Source organism: Rhinoraja longicauda, chromosome 21, assembly GCF_053455715.1.
Source record: "Rhinoraja longicauda isolate Sanriku21f chromosome 21, sRhiLon1.1, whole genome shotgun sequence".
Classification (NCBI taxonomy): domain Eukaryota; kingdom Metazoa; phylum Chordata; class Chondrichthyes; order Rajiformes; family Arhynchobatidae; genus Rhinoraja; species Rhinoraja longicauda.
The window spans coordinates 34,263,067-34,283,394 of record NC_135973.1 but is presented as its reverse complement, the minus strand read 5'-3'; positions in this window follow the sequence as shown (position 1 = coordinate 34,283,394).

Below are 20,328 nucleotides of genomic sequence, written 5' to 3'. Positions count from 1 at the left end.
GTTACTGAGACAAATTCTAATATCCATAATAAGGTAGAGGTGAAACGGACTGTTCTCTAGCATATGGAAGAACCGTTCAGAAGCCGGATAGCAGAGGGGAAGAAGCTATTCCTGAGTCTGGTGGTTTTGTGCTTTCAAGCTCCTGTATCTTCTGTCCGAAAGGAGGAGTGGGGAGAAGAAGGAACTCCCGGATGGGAAATGTCCGTCCTTATATTGGTTGCTTCCTGAGGAAGCGTGGATTGTAGCTGGAGTCAATAATGGGAAGTCTGCTTAGTTTAGTTTACAGATACAGAGCAGAAACAGGCCCTTTGGCCCTCTGAGTCCATGCTAACCAACGATCCCCTCACATTAACAGTATCCCACACACACTAGGGACAATTTACAATTTTACTGAGCCATTTAACCTACAAACCTAAACGTCTTCGGTGTGTGGGAGGAAACGGAAGCTCCCGGAGAAAACCCACACTTCTAAGTTCTCTCTCTCCTTCCATCTCCTACTGTTTCCAGTGAGTCATTTGCTGCAAGCTACCCAGTGTCTGACTTGTTTTCATAGCCACAATATTTGTGTGATTTGTTTGGTTGTGATCCTGTTGAATGGAGACTGCCTAAGGCTGATGTCGTGGTACTTGACAATGTTAACCCAGTAACTGTCATGGCAGAAGCACTCAAGATGGTGCCGAAGCCACCTGCCTCCATGCGTGCCGCTCTCAGAAGTGAACCTGCAATCATCCATTACAATCGCTCCACTCTTTTAAACCTCTATCCCAACAGCTGCATTTCTTACTCTAACTATGCTCCCCTTATTCTCTCACCCCTGGGACCAAAGAACCTACAGGAATGAGTGTTGGTGCCATGAGGCCTACTTCGACTGTCGATACCTCCCAGAGCTTCCACTGACTCTACCATAGCCCCCCCTCTCGCTATACATGATGACGATCGCGTCATTCACCGTACAGATATACGATAAAGAAATAACGTGAATAACATTTAGTGCAAGATAAAGCCAGTAAAGTCTGATCAAAGATAGTCTTGAGGGTCTCCAGAGGTGGCATGGTGGCATGGTGGCATGGTGGCATGGTGGCATGGTGGCATGGTGGCATGGTGGCATGGTGGCATGGTGGCATGGTGGCGCAGCGGGTAGAGTTGCTGCCTTACAGAGAATGCAGCGCCAGGAGACCCGGGTTCGATCCCGACTACAGGTGCTGTCCGTACGTTCTCCCCATGACCTGCGTGGGTTTTCTCCGAGATCTTCATTTTCCGCCCACACTCCAAAGACGTACAGGTTTGAAGGTTAATTGGCTTGGTAAATGTAAAAATTGTCACTAGTGGGGTATAGGATAGTGTTAATGTGTGGGGATCGCTGGTCGGCGCAGACCCGGTGGGCCGAAAGGGCCCGCTGGGTCCGTGCTGTATCTCCAATACTAAAACTAAAACTAAAGGTAGATAGTACTTTCTTAGGCGTCTGAGAAGATTTTGCATGTTGATGAGGATTCTTTCAAACTTCTACAGATGCACTACTGAAAATATTCTGACAGGATGCATCCCGGCCCAGAATGGCAACCACTTTGCTCTTGACCCCATGAGATGGCAAAGAGCCATGAACACAAGCAGTCCGTCACAGGCTTACCGTTCCATTCCATCTCTTCCATCTTCGTGATACATTGCAGCAGGAATACTGGCAGTGTTGCCAAGGATACCTGCCACCCTGGCCAGTCCCTTTTCTCTCATCCACCTTCTGGGAGAGGATACAGGTGCTTGAATGCTGGGACATCCAGGCATTCTTCCCCACTGCTACCAAACTCCTGAATCAATCTCACCTTTCACACCCCATTCCCACAAGTGCCATCTTATACTCTTCACCATGGCGGCATGGTGGCGCAGCGGTAGAGTTGCTGCCTTACATCGAATGCAGCGCTGGAGACTCAGGTTCGATCCTAACTACGGGCGCCGTCTGTACGGAGTTTGTACGTTCTCCCCGTGACCTGCGTGGGTTTTCTCCGAGATCTTCGGTTTCCTCCCACACTCCAAAGACGTACATGTATGTAGGTTAATTGACTGGGTAAATGTAAAAATTGTCCCTAGTGTGTGTAGGATAGTGTTAGTGTGCGATGATCGCTGGGCGGCGCGGACTCGGTGGGCTGAAGGGCCTGTTTCCGCGCTGTATCTCTAAATCTAAATCTAAAAAAAACATTAACTCTACCTCATTGGATTCTGTTATTGCACTGACGATTCTCAGTTCAGTTTAGTTTATTGTCACGTGTGTGTATATATATATATATATATATATTTGTTTTATTGTTTACACTGTGAGCTTCATGTGAACAAGTAATTCTATAGCACCCTGGTGTGTTTGACAACAAACACCATGTCTGCATAATCGTCATGCCTTTGTGCAGTTTTCTTGGTAATATTCACAGTTATACTAACCTCCATTAACATTTCCAGAATGTTATTGAGGGATGGCTCAGAGAGATGCTGCCTCACAGCTCCAGAGACCTGGGTTTGATCCTGACCTCGGGTGCTGTCTGTGTGGAGTTCGCATGTTCACCCTGTTTAATACGGGGAGCTTGGTTTCGTCCCACATCCCAAAGACACATGGGTTTCCAGGTTAATTGGCCTCTGTAAATTGCAAATGGTGAATGGGTGATCAATGGGTGATCATAGAAAGTGTGAATGGGTGACCAATGGTCGGCATGGACTCGGTGGGCTAAAGATATTATATATCTGTAACTCTAAACTCTTCCAGTGACATGCTCAGGAACTGAATGTTGACGTGCTTTTAGAGGTGCATAATAAATGAGAATATACTAGATATGTCTCGTATTGGGGTGTTCACGGTGGCGCAGCGGTAGAGTTGCTGCCTTACAGCGAATGCAGCGCCGGAGACCCAGGTTCCATCCCGACTACGGGCGCAGTCTGTAAGGAGTTTGTACGTTCTCCCTGTGACCTGCGTGGGTCATCTCCGAGATCTTCAGTTTCCTCCCACACTCCAAAGACGTACAGGTATGTAGGTTAATTGGCTTGGTAAATGTAAAAATTGTCCCTAGTGTGTGTAGGATAGTGTTAATGTATGGGGATCGCTGGTCAGCGTGGACCCGGTGGGCCGAAAGGGCCTGTTTCCGCGCTGTTTCTCTAAACTAATGTCGAATCATAGAAAATGTAAATCTTAGGAGGAGGACATTTGCCCCATTGTATCCATATCCATCTAAAAAGAGCTACGCAGATTAATTCCTCCTCTCAGTACTAAGGGGTTCCATCCTGCAAATCACATCTCTTCACACACACATCCAAGTACTTATTAATTGTGATGAGTGTGTCTGCTTACACTTTCTCTCAGGCATTGAGTTCCAGACCTCCACTACCACTCTCTTGGTGAAAACATTTTCCTTAACTCATCTCAAATCCACTGTTCGTTACTTTAACTCAATGCCACCTGGTTTGTGATCCTATTGCCAGGGGAAATAGGACTATCCTATTCGCCTTAGCATTTCATAATCTCCACAGCCTCCTCTCAATCAAAGTATAAAACACAGCCTTTGCAATCTTTCCTCGCAGCTCAAACATTTCAAACCTGCAACGTTCTTGTAAATCTTCTCCACTCTCTCCCTAATCTAGTAACATCTTCCCCATAATGTGGTGATAAAAACTGCAGACAGTGCTGAGGTTTTGAACCACAACTGATTTAGTGTTGTGTACGGTTCTGGAATAATGTCCTCAGTTTTATGTTCTGTGCCTTGCCTAATAAGGAAAGCATCCCTTTTTGCATTTTTGACGATCTCGTCAAATGGTTTTGAAGACAAGTTGATTTATTGTCTTTAAGAATCTGTGAACAACTCCAAGGCTCCTCTGTTGATCCATACTTCTCAGTATCTTTCCATTTATTCCCCCATTTACATTTCCTCATGATCTGGATTAAAGTGTACTTGCTACTTTTGTGCCAAACAAACCCAATCATCCGTGTTATACATTCTAAAGCTCCCCTTCTCAATATCAACCAAAGTTTTTATTGTGCTGCCTCCATTTATGTATAAATAATTAATATACTCTAAAAACCCAAAGAAGGACATACGCAGTGATTTTTGGGAAGGACATGTGCTGTGATTTGTAATGTGTGTTATGGTGAGTGGAGAGGGAGAACCACACCCCAGCTTGCTTACTTCTACTCTTAAGTTGGTGCCAGAACAGCAATCTTGCCCTTGAATATCAGCAAGAACAAGGAGGTGACCCTTGTAACCCTTGCTTTCCCCTCTCTCTCTCTCTGTCCCTCCCCCACCCTGGTTCTCCGACTAGTTTCACTCTCTTCCAGATTAATTTTAGTTTGTTATGCCTCCTTATCACCTTCCCCTCAGCCAACAATGAACCGTCTCCTTGAACAATGTCTGCTTTGATCTGTCGTTTTCACACCATCCCCTTCCATATCTCTTGTTTCCCTTTCGCTTGACTCGGTCTGAAGAAGGGTGTTGCCCCGAAACGTCACCCATTTCTTTCTCTCCAGAGATGCCGCCTGTCCTGCTGAGGTAGACAATAGACAATAGACAATAGGTGCAGGAGTAGGCCATTCGGCCCTTCGAGCCAGCACCGCCATTCAATGTGATCATGGCTGATCATTCTCAATCAGTACCCCGTTCCTGCCTTCTCCCCATACCCCCTGACTCCGCTATCCTTAAGAGCTCTATCTAGCTCTCTCTTGAATGCATTCAGAGAATTGGCCTCCCCTGGTTTCTGAGGCAGAGAATTCCACAGATTCACAACTCTCTGACTGAAAAAGCTTTTCCTCATCTCCGTTCTAAATGGCCTACCCTTATTCTTAAACTGTGGCCCCTTGTTCTGGACTCCCCTAACATTGGGAACAGGTTTCCTGCCTCTAATGTGTCCAACCCCTTAATAATCTTATACGTTTCGTATAAGGTACTCCAGCATTTTGTGTCCAACAAGTAACTAATTGTTGACTTCAGGGAGGGACAGCTGAGGATCCATGAAGCTGTCTTCATTGGCGGGATTGCTGTGGAGAGTGCCAACAGGTTCAAGATCCTGGGAGTGCACGTCTGTGGAAACGTGTTCTGGCCTAGCACAGTGATCTACAGTGTTGCAGTGCTAATTATTTAGGTGCCAGAGCTGTCACTGGAGCCGGTGCGGTCGCTGTTAAATTCCCCGCTGTTTATTTTGTTTATTTTACAAAGGTGCCGGAGTGGCGCTGCGGTGAGCTCCGGCAGCACTGCCCCCTGGTGATCTAACCACAAAGCAGGCGCATCAACACCTTTACATCTTCAAAAGTGGGCAGATGCGTGGCAGATGCAGTATAATGTAGATAAATGTGAGGTTATCCACTTTGGCGGCAAAAACAAAGAGGCAGATTATTATCTCAATGGTGTCAGGTTAGGTAAGGGGGAAGTGCAACGAGACCTGGGTGTCCTTGTACACCAGTCATGGAAAGTTGGCGTGCAGGTACAGCAAGCAGTGAAGAAAGCTAATGGCATGTCGGCCTTCATAACGAGAGGATTTCAGTATAGGAGTAAAGAGGTCCTTCTGTAGTTGTTTTGGGCCCTGGTAAGACCACATCTGGAGTATTGTGTACAGTTTTGGTCTTCTAATTTGAGGAAGGACATCCTTGTAATTGAGGCAGTACAGTGTAGGTTCACGAGATTGATCCCTGGGATTAAAAGACTAGGTTTGTATTCACTGGAGTTTAGAAGGATGAGAGGGGATCTTATAGAGACATATAAAATTATAAAAGGACTGGACAAGCTAGATGCAGGAAAAATGTTCCCAATGTTGGGCGAGTCCAGAACCAGGGGCCACAGTCTTAGAATAAAGGGGAAGCCATTTAAAACTGAGGTGAGAAGGAACTTTTTCACCCAGAGAGTTGTGAATTTGTGGAATTCTCTGCCACAGAGGGTAGTGGAAGCCAAATCACTGGATGGATTTAAGAGAGAGTTAGATAGAGCTCTAGGGGCTAGTGGAATCAGGGGATATGGGGAGAAGGCAGGCACGGGTTACAGATTGTGGATGATCAGCCATGATCACAATGAATGGCGGTGCTGGCTCGAAGGGCTGAATGGCCTCCTCCTGCAATTATTTTCTATGTTTCTAAAAGTTTAGATTAGATTTGAGATAGTGTGGAAACAGGCTCTTTGGCCCACCAAATCCACGCTGACCAATGATCATCTGTACACTAGTTCCATCCTACGCACTAAGGACAATTTACAGAAGCCAATTAACCTGCAAACCTGCACATCTTTGGAATGTGGGAAGAAACCGGAGCACCTGGAGAAAACCCACGCGGCCACAGGGAGAATATATAAACTCCGTACAAACATCGCTCATAGTCAGGATTGAAGCTGGGTCTCTGATGCTGTTAGGCAGCAACTCTTCTGCTGAGCCACTGTGCCACCTATGTTGCCCAATACTCCATCAAACCTCTGCAGGTGTATGATGGAGAGAATTCCAGTTGGTTGCCTTGTGGCTTGGTTCAGTAACTCGAATGCCCAAGGATGAAGGAGGCTGCAGAAAGTGGTGAACATTGCCTGGTTCGTTTAGGTTATTGACCTCCCCACAATCAAAAGGATCTACAAGAAGCGCTGCGACAAGAAGGCAGCTAATAGGATCAAAGACCGACACCATCGTGGCCCCACTCTCATCTTGTTGCTACTATCAGGAAGAGTTACCTCCAGGTTCCAGAACAGGTTCTTCCCTTCAACCATCCGACTTCTAAACACTACTGCAAAACCCTAACCATAACCCTACCTCAGCAATGAACCACGTTGTCTAGGTTACACTACATACTTCAGCATGCATTATTGCAGTTGTTTACCTGGTAATCACTGACAATTTATGGTATTATTGTTTATTGCATATTTATTCATTGTGTTGTTATGTTGATGTGCCTGTAAAGCTGCAGCTTGTAACAATTTCATAGTTCTGTTTCTGGTACCTCTGACAACTGAACATTCTTCACTCTTGATCCCTTTGTTGCAAATTTTGAAATATCTGTACGCTCCCTGAAAGTCTGCTTTCATTAGAAAGATGAAACGTACTGTAGAAACAAGAGATCCTTGATGCTGGAATCTTGAGGAAGAAACAAAATGCTGGAGAAACTCAGCAGGTCAAAGCTCTTCAGTTCCCTGATCACAATGATCACAATGAATGGCGGTGCTGGCTTGAAGGGCCAAATGGCCTCCTCCTGCACCTATTTTCTGTTTCTATGTTTCCTGAAGCATTCTGTAATTTTGCTTTGTTTTTTCCAATCAGCTGCATTTGTCTCAACCCTTTTGTGGTTTAAAGGGGCGCAAAAGTAATAGGAGATGGAATTACACTGAACTCCTCACGCTGCCTCGGCAAGGCCAGCAGCATAATCAAGGATGAGTCGCACCCTGGCCACTCCCTCTTCTCCCCTCTCCACAAAAGGTATAGAAGTGCGATAACGCACACCTCCAGATTCAGGGACAGTTTCTTCCCAGCTGTTATCAGGCAACTGAACCATCCTACCACAACCAGAGAGCAGTGCTGAACTACTATCTACCTCATTGATGACCCTCGGACTATCCTTGATCGGATTTTGCTGGCTTTACCTTGCACTAAATGTTATTGGCTTATCATGTAAATGGATCGATTGTTATCCTGAATTGCCCTTCTGCTGATTGGATAGCACGCAACAAAAGCTTTTCACTCCACCTCGCTAAACTAAACTGAACTCCCTAAAACTACCCGAATAACAGATTGAAAGAAACTCCATGCTACAGCACTTCTGACTTTTCTCTTAACATCCTGGTGAGGTATTTCAGACAGGGCCCATGAGGGGCCTGAGAATTGGAGGAATGGTGTTGATGTAAAATCATAACATAATGATGAGATGGTTTCATTGATTGCCTCCACCAGGCAATGAATTTCAAATCATTTTCATTCTCTGCTGTATATCAGTGTGGTTCCTATTCTTTGAATCATCACCAACAGGAACAGCTTCCCTCTATTCCCCTATATAAACTCATTATAATCTTGTACATCGCCAATAAATGTCGACCTTAGGTACACACAAAATGCTGGAGTAACTCAGCGGGACAGGCAGCATCTCTGGAGAGAAGGAATGGGTGACGTTTTGGGTCGAGACCCTTCTTCAGACTTGATGTGCAGTTTTAGACAGAGTGTAGTGAAGATTTACTAGATCCTCTCTCTGGATCATCTTGACAATAAGAACACCAATGTCAGGATGCAAATCATTGACTGTACCTCAGGCTTCCATACCACGTACCAAATAATCTCATCCCTAAACATGTGGACTTTGGCATTGCAGCCTCCATCTGCAACATGCTTCTGGACTTTCTGACCAACAGACCTCAGTTGGTTAAGGATTGGTCATAATATTTCCTCCATCCGACCCTTCTCAGAGTTGTCCCTTACCTCCACACTGGTGCCTCAGAGTTGTCCCTTACCTCCACACTGGTGCCTCAGAGTTGTCCCTTACCTCCACACTGGGGCCTCTCAGAGTTGTCCCTTACCTCCACACTGGTGCCTCAGAGTTGTCCCTTACCTCCACACTGGGGCCTCTCAGAGTTGTCCCTTACCTCCACACTGGTGCCTCAGAGTTGTCCCTTACCTCCACACTGGGGCCTCTCAGAGTTGTCCCTTACCTCCACACTGGTGCCTCTCAGAGTTGTCCCTTACCTCCATACTGGGGCCTCTCAGAGTTGTCCCTTACCTCCACACTGGTGCCTCTCAGAGTTGTCCCTTACCTCCACACTGGGGCCTCTCAGAGTTGTCCCTTACCTCCACACTGGGGCCTCTCAGAGTTGTCCCTTACCTCCACACTGGTGCCTCTCAGAGTTGTCCCTTACCTCCACACTGGTGCCTCTCAGGGTTGTGTGCTCTGTCCCGTACCTCTGCTCCCAGTCCACCCATAATGTGCAACCAAGTAAAATGCCAACTCAATCTTTAAGTCCGCTGATGATACTACTGTTGTCGGCCGCATCAACGACGACATTGAGATAAGTACCGGAAAGAAATTGAGAAACTCGTGTCACAATGTCAGGACAACAACAGCAAGAGGGCTTTGTTCAGGGCTGACGTACTTGGGAGGCCCAGTGTGACAACATGAAGAGCTTCTGTGTTGGAGTTCCACCTGGGTTTCATCCGAACCTCCAGCATTACCAGTGTGGAGGTCACATATTCTCACAGTGAATATTGGTATTAGTTTATTATTGTCATGTGTACTGGGATATAGTGAAAAGTTTTTATTTGTTTACAGTGGAGATACAGCGCGGAAACAGGCACTTCGGCCCATCAAGTCTGCAATGACCAGTGATCCTCACACACGAACACTATCCTACACACACTAGGGACAATTTAGACTTATACCAAGCCAATCAACTTACAAACCTGTACGTCTTTGGAGTGTGGGAGGAAACTGAAGATCTCGAAGAAAACCCACGCGGTCATGGGGAGAACGTACAAACTCAAAGGTTTCAAAGGTCTTTTATTGTCATGTGTATCAATTAAGGTACAGTGATATGCGAATTACCATACAGTCATACGGAAAAAAAGCAACAAGACTAAAAAAAAGTAGAAGTTAACATAAACATTCAGCACAGCGGAATCCCTACATTCCTCACTGTGATGGAAGGCAAAAAAGTCCAATCTCCTTCCTCTTTATTTCTCTGACATTGGGGCAATTGAAACAACTGTCAGGGCGATCAAAGCTCCCGCAGCCGGTGGTCGAAGCTCCCGCATCGGGGTGATCGAAACTCACATGTCGGGCGGTCTAAACTCCCGTGGCTTGGAGTTCCCGATGTCAGTCTCTGACCAGAGGCCCCAGGCTCCATGATGTTAAGTCCGCAAGCACCCACGATTGGAGCTCCGAGGTCGATCCCTGGCAAAGGGATCGCGGGCTCCGCGATGTTAGAGTCCTGCAGGCTCCCGCGGTTGGAGCTCTCAGAAGTCGGTCTCCAGCAAAGACCGCCAACTCCTCGATGTTAGGCCGCAGTGCGGGCGGAGATATGACACGGAAAGAAATCGCATCTCCGTCGAAGTAAGAAAATAGGAAATGTCAGACAGTTTGTTGGCGAGGCAGCCATTGCTGGCACCACCCGGTGGTCCCTATAGACAGCACCGTAGTTGGGATCGACCCTGGTCTCTGGCGCTGAAAGCGCTGTGAGGCAGCAACTCTACCTCCACGCCACTGGGCCGCCCACTTCTGCTTCTTTTTCTTATACCCTTCTGTTAATTCCTTCTCTTATACCCTTCTGTTAAACTTTAACTAAAATCCTTCATCCCCAAACCATTCCATGAACTTTCTTGGTCTGTCATGTCTATCCTACCGAATGATAAGCAGAATTGGTTGCCATGTTCATGTTGTGCCCTGAAACAAATCAACAACGTACCCTAGGACTCTAATTATGAAGTCATTAAATGTGAAAATAATATTTCTTTTTCCAAGCCCATTGCCACATCTGTATAGTAAAACTCTTGTTTGTTTGTTTGTTTGTTCCTGAACTACAGCCAAAACGATACACGATAGTGTGACAATTTTAGGCCCACTTTACTCACCGTCGTCCCTTTGGTGCTAATGGAAGAAGTTTCATTGCAATCGGTGTTACATTTTTAAAGGTATTCTCCTACGGAGGGAGAGGGGAGGGAAGGAGGGGGTGGAGGGAGGGGGGAGGGAGGGAAGGGGAGGAGGGAGGATAAGGGGGGTTAAGGGGGTGGAGTGGAGGGGGAGGGGAAGGGGGGAGGGAGGGGAGAGGGAGGAGAGGGTGCTGCACCAATGCAGGAGAGGTTTGGGCCCAACGGGTCCACTTGGTCTAGTAGTTACTAAAAGCATCTTAATATGGCTTTTAGCTCCAGACTCTGTAATATGTTTCTATTTCGATAAGAAATAGAGGTGTGGAATATTTTTCCTCCTACACCATTTTTGAAACACTAGGATTTTAAATTGTTTGAGAGTAGTATGAGAATAGGTGTGCCACAGGGAGAAAACAACAACTTATCTTCACCAACATGGGCATAATGGATGCTCTCTCCTGTGGTGTGCATTTGCTGGTAATTATTTTTTGGGGGGGGGGAACATGGAAATTGCAGTCAGTCAGCACATTTAGGTACAGTCATCCAGGTAGACGTCAAGTGAGAAGGCAGGCCTTCATTATAGCAGTCACCGCCCACTCACGCTCGTGCCTTGGAGTTGTACACTGTTATGACCTGCAACGGATAGAATGACAGCAAGAACACTCGACCGTGCTGCTGAGGCGGAGAATTATCAACCACGATCAGGGTAAGATTGGATCCATCTGCAATGCCTGAAATTATACTCGTATGTGTACACAGCCTTCAAAAACAAGCTGGCCCTATCAGTGTCTCTGATCACAAATTATATTTGGAGAGATTTTATGTTATACCTGCTATTCAAATAAGCTATCCCACAGGAAAAACAAACCCTAAGGTGGTGCAACGGTAGAGTTGCTGCCTTATAGTGTCGGAGACTCGGGTTCCATCCCGGGTCTGTCTCGGGTGCTGTCTGTACGGAGTTTGTACGTTCTCCCCTTGACCTGCGTGGGTTTTCTCCGAATTCTTTAGTTTCCTCCCACACTCCAAAGATGTACAGGTTTGTAGGTTAATTGGCTTGGTATAAAAGTAACATTATCCCCAGTGTGTGTAGGGCTGTGTTAGTGCGGACTCAGTGGGCCAAAGGGCCTATTTTCACGCTAACTAAACTAAAGGACTGAAACTGTTTGATTTTATGTGTCTTCAAACGATCAGCTGCACAGGAAGGTAAAGAATGATCTTCCCTAACTTTCTAATGGCATAATCTTCCAAATGTACAAATGATTATCAGGCGACATGAGATTTTCTTAGCGAATGAAATCATTGTGAACCGTCCGCCACAAACAATAATAAGGTAACTTCATGCTCTTATTTTTCCCTGAGCAGACAACATATTTGGCATCAGTGAGTGTAGACACAGGACTTTTCTAATTATCGCAACTGTGTACAAAATAAATATTGTGAAATACATGCAGAGCACATTTTGTTTTTCATTCCAATTACATAATCATATCGCGTTCCCAGATGCCAGTCAGGTTGTGCACACTGTCTTGATTCTTGAGGTGATTCTTGAGTTAGATACAGCTCTCAGGGCTAATGGAATCAAGGAATATGGGGAGAAAACAGGAACCGGGGTACTGATTTTTGGATGATCAGCCATGATCATATTGGATGGCGGTGCTGGCTCGAAGGGCCGCATGGCCTACTCCTGCACCTGTTTCCTATGCTTCTAGGTTTGTATGATCTCCAATGGGTAAAATTATTGATCCTTTGTGGTAAAATGACCCAGTGATTCACTGATGGCTCTTTGCTAATCCTGCATTCATCCACCTGGACCCGAACTAGCTTGATCCCCAAGTACGGACACAAAATGCTTGAGTAACTCAGCGGGACTGGCAGCATCTCTGGAGAAAAGGAATAGGCAACATTTCGGGTCGAGACCCTTCTTCAGACCTGACCCGAAATGTCACCTATTCCTTTTCTCCAGAGATGCTGCCTGTCCCGCTGAGTTACTCCAGCGTTTCGTATCTATCTTCGGATTAAACCAGCATCTGCAGTTCCCGCCTACACATTGATCTCCAATCCTCGTTTATCTTCCTTCTGGGAGAATTCTCAGACCACCTGTCCTGGCCAATGCTACCCTGGCGGTTAGTGTCAAACAGCCCGTTTACTCATTGGCTGTTTATGCATTAGCAGGAGTGACAAGGGGAATCCAGGTAGCTTTACTCCACCTTTTTGAGTCTATCTTTGGCTTCAACCAGCATCTGCAGGTCTTTCCTGCACAGCCTGATTTATTGCAGTCAAGCAAACACCCATTTTCCACTCCCAGTGTTTGTGGTGTGACGGAGCACCAAAAGCAGTGACTTTGCTCCGTTGCCTGGTCTAAATCTTTAGGAATTTGACTGGGTGCCACAAGCATCGTTGCTGCCATATCCTTGTAGTGAGAGGAAATTGGAAGTTGTTTGTTTTCACATGGAGGGAAACTAAATGTAGAAATGTAAACCTGAGGTCACTTTGCCTGAGGAGTGGCAAGGGAAACATCAGGCAGTGTTGGTGATTCTCCTGGAAATCCTGCGCAATTGCCTCGAGGGTCCCATTCATAATGCAGAAGGAGGTCCTTCCATCATCCACAGAGCAATTTCCACCTGCAACATGTTTACTCTTTCTTGAAAGTTTTGCAGACAACAGCTCAAAATCGACGAGAGCCCGGCTCAGCTGGTGCACTCATGCAGCCCAGATGTACCTGATGCCGTTTAAATGAGCAGGAAACCCAGTGGCAAATACACCAGGAAGGATGTATAAATATGCAGAGTGGAGTTCCCCCACCAGTTAGACGTGTTGCTTGCAGTTCCCAGCTGCAATGGAACGTTTCACACACCAGGCAGAACAAATGCATTTATAAAGGGTACGAATACCAGAATAATGATTACACAATTTCTTGTTAAATAACTGAAGAAATGTATATTTTTCTACTACACAGAGTCTGAAGAAGGGCCTAGACCTGAAACGTCAATGTTTCAATAGACAATAGACAATAGACAATAGGTGCAGGCGTAGGCCATTCGGCCCTTCGAGCCAGCACCGCCATTCAATGTGATCATGGCTGATCATTCTCAATCAGTACCCCGTTCCTGCCTTCTCCCCATACCCCCTGACTCCCCATACCCCCTATCCTTAAGAGCTCTATCTAGCTCTCTCTTGAATGCATTCAGAGAATTTGCCTCCACTGCCTTCTGAGCCAGAGAATTCCACAGATCTACAACTCTCTGACTGAAAACGTTTTTCCTCATCTCCGTTCTAAATGGCCTAACCCTTATTCTTAAACTGTGGCCCTGGTTCTGGACTCCCCCAACATTGGGAACATGTTTCCTGCCTCTAACGTGTCCAACCCATTAATAATCTTATATGTTTCGATAAGATCCCCTCTCATCTGGCTTCCCACTCTTCTTTGCTATGTTATACTTCCTCTTTTATTTTTATGCTGTCCTTGACTTCCCTTGTCAGCCATGGGTGCCTCTTACTCCCCTTAGAATCTTTCCTCCTCTTTGGGATAAATTGATCCTGCACCTTCTGCATTATTCCCAGGAATACCTGCCATTGCTGTTCCACCGTCTTCCCTGCTAGAGCCTCCTTCCAGTCAAATTCGGCCAGCTCCTGCCTCATGCCTCTATAATCCCCTTTGCTATACTGTAATACTAACACTTCCGATTTTCCCTTCTCCCTATCAATTTGTAGCGTAAAACTTATCATATTATGATCACTGCCAACCAATTTCCTCAATGGCTCTTTTCCCTTGAGTCCCCTTATCAGATCGGGTTCATTACACAACACTAAATCCAGAATTGCCTTCTCCCTGGTAGGCTCCAGTACAAGCTGTTCTAAGAATCCATCTCGGAGGCACTCCACAAACTCTCTTTCCTGGGGTCCATTACCAACCTGATTTTCCCAGTCTACCTGCATGTTGAAATCTCCCATAACCACCGTCGCATTACATTTGCGACATTCCTTCTCTCCAGCGATGGAGTCAGTCTACCCCACGACAGAAGGGGGAGGAGTTGTACAGTTTGATAGCCACAGGGAAGAAGGATCTCCTGTGGCGTTCTGTACTGCATCTTGGTGGAACCAGTCTGTTGCTGGGGTTACTCCTCAGGTTGACCAGTGTGTCATGTGACAATGCAGCTGCCTGAAAGTCCCCCATATCTTTATGGTGAAAGTAAAAAAACGTTTTCTAAGTCTGCCTGTGAACAAAACCCGATGTTACTTAATTACGTTTCATTCCCAATGGGGGGCACTAACTTGAATTTTTTTAGGTGAGAATAGAAATGATAGCAACGTGCAAAGTCAGATGTACCTGATGCTCATCACATAAACCAAGGCCACGTTGCAAATGAGCTGTAGCTGTGTGAAAGAAATCGATCCCTTGGAAGGAATAAAATAAGCTGAGAAATGATCAGAGCACATCCTCCCAGCAGCAACTACTCTTTAAATTTAATTTATTTTCCTCTCTTCTTTGACCATTATTTCTCCTCTTCAGGAAACAAAAAGCTAACGGAGTATCTTTCATCTGAGATATCATTTATGGAAAAAGGATATGCAGATTGGCGCAGCAGGGGTGCAGAGGGAGAAGGAAAGGGACCATGATTTTTACTCCAAGTTTTTTCTTCACCCCCATGTTACCATCAGGACTGTCAACTTTTATAACCCCAGAGACTAAATTTTTGTTGACACTAATAGTAACTTATTAACTTTATTTATATGCTGTAACTGTAATTCTTTTTTGTGCACAACCCGCAGGCATTGCCACTTTCATTTCACTGCACATCGTGTATGTGTATGTGACAAATAAATTTGACTTGACTTGACTTGAAGTGGCTGGAATGAAGCATAAGTTCATGCTGTAAATTACCAAGAGCTCCAACTGACTTCAAAGTTCGGCAAAAGCAGTAGTTGAACAACAACATTGATCGCAGAACACCTCCGCTCAGTCCTCCTAATACTACCCGATCTCCCGGTTGCTCCACACTTTAACTCCCACTCCCATTCCCACACTGACCTTTTAGTCCTGGGCCTCCTCCGCTGTCAGAGTGTGGCCCATTGCAAATTGGAGGAACAGCACCTCATATTTCGCTTGAGCAGCTTACACCCCAGCGGTATGAACATTGACTTCTCTAACTTCAAGTAACCCTTGCTTTCCCTCTCTCCATCCCTCCCCCATCCTAGTTCTCCGACCAGTCTGACAGTCCTCCTGATTACATTTTATCTTGGTACCAGACCAAATGGACCCGTTGGGCCCAAACCTCGCCTGCATTGGTGCAGCACCCTCTCCTCTCCCCCACATCCCTCCCCCCTCCCTCCCCCCACCCCACCCTCCCTCTCCCCTCCTCCCTCTCCCCCCCCCCTTCCCCCCTCCCCCCTCCCTCCCCCCCCCCCCTCCTCTTTAAAATGTGAATAACTTAAAATATATAACACCAATTTCAATGAAACTTTATCCATTAGCACCAAAGAGACAACGGTGAGTAAGGTGGGCCTAAAATTGTCGCGCTATCGTGTACTGTTTTGGCTGCAGTTCAGGAACAAACAAACAAACAAGAGTTTTAGTATATAGATGCTTCATTGTCACCTTCCCCTAGCTAACAAGATGTTGCATGAAAGGCCTCTCTTGTCTTATGCTTAAATGAACAAGTCAAAATAGTGTCTGGAGAGACACTACTCAGAAACTGCCTTCAATCCCTCAAGATCGACACAAATTGCTGGAGTAACTCAGCGGGACAGGCAGCATCTCGGGAGAAAAGGAATGGGTGACGTTTCGGGTCAAGACCCTTCTTCATACTGATCAGGGGAGAGGGAGACACATAGATGAGGAAGTGTAAGGTGTGAAAATAGGATAAAGGGAACGGAGATCAAGGGAAATGTAGAATAGATTATTGTTAGCTGGGGAACATAGCAACAAAGCAAACAGAGATAAGATGTAGTTGGAGACAGTAAGACTGGTTGGAGAACTGGGAAGGGATGGAGAGAGAGGGAAAGCAAGGGCCCCTCAATCCGCGTCAACCATCAAGCACCCATTTTAAAATTAATCCTATACTGACCCATTTTATTTTCTTCATATTCCATTCGATTTTCTCCAGACCCTACCACTCATCTACATGCTAGGACAACTTCACAGTGGTTAATTAACCAAGCTGCCTGCATGCATTTGGTAGGGAAGCAGACCAGATAATGTTGGCTTCCTGGAACCCAACATAATCCAAACTCAACACAAAGGTCAGAAGTGAGCATGCATCAATAGATTCATGAGTGGCAGAGTTGGACCACTGTACAGCACAGGATCAGGCCCTTGGTCCACCATATCCATGCTGATATTTTTGCCCATTTTCAGTAATCCCATTTGCCTAATTAGGACCATGTCCTTTCATCCTTTGTTGACGGTTTAGTGATGCAGCCATGGGCAACACAGCAGGTAGAACTGCTGCCTCACAACGGCAGGGATCCAGGTTCGATCCTGACCTCAGGCACTGTCTGCGCGCTGTTTGCACGTACTCCTTGTGACCGCGTGGGTTTCCTCTGGGTGCTCCAGTTTCCTCCCACATCCCGAAGATGTGCTGGTTTGTAGGTTAATTGGCCTCTGTAAATGACCCCTAGTGAGGTGGGCGTGGATGCAAAAGTGGGATAACATGGAGCTAGTGGGAACGGTGATCGATGGTAGACTTGATGTGCCAAAGGACCTAGTCCCATGCTGCATCTTTCAATAGATTCAATCAATCAATCAGTCCTTCGACCGATTTAAATGTCCCATCTAAATGCCTCCTTAAAAATAGTAATTGGATTTGATTCCCTCCCACAGCCTATGCTGGATATCAACCTCTTCCTCAGATCCCCATTAAAACTCCTTCATCTTACTGTAAACCAAATCCCTTTTGTTTTTGATACCCCTGCCTTAGTAAAAAGGTTTTGTCTAACCTATCTATGCCTCTCAGAATTTTAAATACTTCTATCAAATCACTCCTCGGCTCTTTGCTCTCCAGGGAAAACAAACCCAACCAATCCAGTCTCTCCATATAACTAAAATTCACCAATCTAGGCAGCAATCGAGCCAATCTCCTCTGTACTCACTCGTGATCCCACCAATGAAGAGAATCATGCCGTATGCCTTCTTGTGCGGCACGGTGGCGCAGCGGTAGAGTTGCTGCCTTGACAGCACTTGCAGCACCCCACGTCCGGGTTCGATCCAGGCTACGGGTGCTGTCTGTACGGAGTTTGTACGTTCTCCCCGTGACCTGCGTGGGTTTTCTCCGAGATCTTGGGTTTCCTTCAACACTCCAAAGACGTGCAGGTTTGTAGGTTAATTGGCTTGGTATAAAAATGTTAAAAATTGTCCCTAGTGTAGGATAGTGTTAATGTGCGGGGATCGCTGGTCGGTGCAGACTCGGTGGGCTGATGTTCCTGTCTCTGCAATGTATCTCTAAACTAAACTAAACTAAACTTCACCACCCAATCAACTTGGGTCGCCTTTTTCAGGAATTACAGACTTGGACCCCAAGGTGTCTCTGCTTATCAAAATTCCTAAGTGCCTTTCCATTTTCTGTGTGGGTCCTACCCCTAGATGACTTCCCAAGGTGCATCTGCTTGCATTTGCCACCATTTAATTAGCTCTCCCAGTGCTTTCCCATTGATCTCAATCCTGCTGGAGCCTGAGACAACCTTTCCTGCTATCAACAACACCGGCAATTTCAGTGCCAATTTTTGCAAATTTACTTCTCGTACCTCCTCCATTCTTATCCAAGTCATCAATACATATCAGTAAAGCTTCCGCTACCCATCATTACGTTTTGCCATCAAGCAAGATTTCCAATCAGCAAAATACCCTTCTATCACCACCCTCTACTGCCTATCACTAACCTCATTTTGAATCCAGTTATCCAGCTTGCCTTGCATCTCATGTATTTGAAACTTCTGGACAAACGTACTATGCGGAACATTGCCAAGAGCCTACAGGGGCTTTATTTACAGATCAACAGATGAACTTGGGCTCCAAATGTGAGCAAACAAAAGCATCAACTGCCTACCACTAAGCGGGAGGTGGGGACAAAGAGATGAACATTTAGGTAAGGGGGAAGTTGGTGTCCTTGTACACCAGTCATGGAAAGTTGGCGTGCAGGTACAGCAGGCAGTGAAGAAAGCGAGAGGATTTCAGTGTAAGAGTAAGAGGTTCTTCTGCAGTTATATAGGGCCCTGGTAAGACCACATCTGGAGTATTGTGTACAGTTTTGATCTCCTAATTTGAGGAAGGACATCCTTGTAATTGAGGCAGTGCAGCGTAGGTTCACAAGATTGATCCCTGGGATGGCGGGACTGTCATATGAGGAAAGATTGAAAGGACTAGGCTTGTATTCACTGGAGTTTAAAGGGATGAGAGGGGATCTTATGGAGACATATAAAATTATAAAAGGACTGGACAAGCTAGATGCAGGTAAAATGTTCCCAATGTTGGGCGAGTCCAGAACCAGGGGCCACAGTCTTAGAATAAAGGGGAGGCCATTTAAAACTGAGGTGAGAAGGAACTTTTTCATCCAGAGAGTTGTGAATTTGTGGAATTCTCTGCCACAGAGGGCTGTGGAGGCTAAATCACTGGATGAATTTAAGAGAGTATTAGATAGAGCTCTAGGGGCTAGTGGAATCAAGGGATATGGGGAGAAGGCAGGCACGGGTTACTGATTGTGGATGATCAGCCATGATCACAATGAATGGCGGTGCTTGCTCGAATGGCCGAATGGCCTCCTCCTGCACCTATTTTCCATGTTTCTATGTTTCTATGAATGGGTGACCTTTCGGGTTGTTTCCTAGGGACAGCAAATGGGTGAGTAACAGGAGGAAGAATGGGCTATGACAGATTAAGAAAGTAGAGGTGACTGACTGTGAGTGGATAGATTGGATCACAGGCTCATCCTAGCACCTGGGAAAAGCCTGGGAGTTTCCCTCCAAGTCTCCAACCATCTTGACTTGGAAATAGTTCACTTTGCCTTCTACATTGCAAGATCTCCCCATTTAGCGGTAGTCGCTGCCTTGCAACGCTTGCAACGCCAGAGGCCCTTTTTCCATCCTGACTACGGGCGCTGTCTGTACGGAGTTGGTACGCTCTCCCCGTGACCGCGTGGGTTTTCTCTGAGATCTCCGGTTTCCACCCACACTCCAAAGACGTGCAGGTTTTGTAGGTTAATTGGCTTGGTGCACGTGTAAATTGTCCCTAGTGTGTGTAGGGTAGTATCATTGTGTGGGGATCGCTGGTTGGCGTGGACTCGGTGGGCCGAAGGGCCTGTTTCTTTGCTTTTGCATACAAAGTACATAAAAGAGGCGCTACAAAGGCATCGACAAAGTTACAAAGTGAATTACAGAATTATTGAGGTAAATGCCACAAAAAGAAGCTATTTGGCCAGCATGTCCATGGTAAAAAAACAAGTAGTATAACCAATCGCACTTTTCATCTCCATAGCCCCAGAATTCACTAATCTTCAGGAGCTCAATCACAATGACATTTAGAGAACCAGTTCTGCCTTTATCATCCTTTCAAGCAGTGTTCTTTGATGAAAACATCTCTCCAACACAACAAATACTCCACCATTTATCTCAAGTATACGTGCTTACCTATCAACCTCTCCGCAGTAGATTTTATCTGTTCACTCTGTCTAGCTTTCTCAAACCTTAGTTAAATCTCCCCCCAGACTACTTTATTCCAAAGAAAACAATCTCAGTGTGCCAACATCCTTATAAATCTCCTCTGCACTTTCTCCAGACCTGTCACAT